The following is a 1,380-nucleotide window of genomic DNA, read 5'->3' as shown; positions in this document are numbered from 1 at the left end:
TTAATTCTTTTTTTTTTTTCATCTTGAGGTCCATTTTTTTAACTATAAATTTATTTATTTTAATTGGAGGTTAATTACTTTACAATATTATATCCTTGACTATATTTTGTCATGACCCCTATTTTCTATGTTTATTAGGAAAAGCAAAAGTGTTTTCCTTGAATCTTTTATATAACACTTATAAAGAGGACATACAGATGGACAATAGGGCACAAGAAAAGATGTCCAACATCACTAGTTATTTTTGTTGTTGTTCAGTGCTCAGTCATGTCCAACTCTTTGAAACTTCATGGACTGCAGCATGCCAGGCTCCCCTGTCCTTCACCATCTCCCAAGTTTGAGCTTGCCCAAACTCATATCCATTGAGTCAGCGATCTCATCCTTTGTCATCCCGTTCTCCTTCTGCTTTCAATCTTTCCCAGCATCAGGACGTTTTCCAATGAGTTGGCTCTTCTCATCAGTTGGCCAAAGTTTTGGAGCTTCAGCTTCAGCATCAGTCCTTCCAATGAATATTCAGAGTTGATTTCCTTTAGGAAATCAAAGTTATTAGAGAAATGCAAATCAAAACTACAGTGAGGTGCTCGCTTCGGCAGCACATATACTAAAATTGGAATGATACAGAGATTAGCACAGCCCCTGCGCAGGAATGACATGCAAATTCATGAAGCATTCCATATTTTTTCAAGCGAACTCCACAAACTGCCAGAATACAGAAAGGCCACCCCAAACTCAGCAATATAAACAAGATGAAGAGACAGAGGAATACCCAGCAGGTAAAGGAAAAGGATAAATGCCCACCAAACCAAACAAAAGAGGAAGAGATAGGGAATCTACCTGATAAAGAATACCAAATAATGATAGTGAAAATGATCCAAAATCTTGAAATAAAAATGGAATCACAGATAAATAGTCTGGAGACAAGGATTGAGAAGATGCAAGAAAGGTTTAACAAGGACCTAGAAGAAATAAAAAAGAGTCAATATATAATGAATAATGCAATAAATGAGATAAAAAAAACACTCTGGAGGCAACAAATAGTAGAATAACGGAGGCAGAAGATAGGATTAGTGAAGTAGAAGATAGAATGGTAGAAATAAATGAATCAGAGAGGAAAAAAGAAAAACGAATTAAAAGAAATGAGGACAATCTCAGAGACCTCCAGGACAATTTTAAACACTCCAACACTCGAATCATAAGAGTCCCAGAGGAAGAAGACAAAAAGAAAGATCATGAGAAAATACTTGAGGAGATAATAGTTAAAAACTTCCCTAAAATGGGGAAGGAAATAATCACCCAAGTCCAAGAAACCCAGAGAGTCCCAAACAGGATAAACCCAAGGCGAAACACCCCAAGACACATACTAATCAAATTAACAAAGAT

General features: G+C 36.4%; 1 non-coding gene across 1 annotated transcript; it reads left to right on the top strand.

The window, feature by feature from the left end:
• The first annotated feature begins 577 nt into the window (after positions 1-577).
• Positions 578-681, top strand: LOC112587136. Its single transcript, XR_003111670.2, has one exon. It is a non-coding gene; the product is annotated as a U6 spliceosomal RNA (small nuclear RNA).
• Positions 682-1,380: the final 699 nt, after the last annotated feature.

The sequence above is a fragment of the Bubalus bubalis genome, chromosome 9 (genome assembly GCF_019923935.1).
Source record: "Bubalus bubalis isolate 160015118507 breed Murrah chromosome 9, NDDB_SH_1, whole genome shotgun sequence".
Classification (NCBI taxonomy): domain Eukaryota; kingdom Metazoa; phylum Chordata; class Mammalia; order Artiodactyla; family Bovidae; genus Bubalus; species Bubalus bubalis.
Note: the sequence above shows the minus strand (reverse complement) of the source record. Positions and strands in the feature narration are given on the sequence as shown.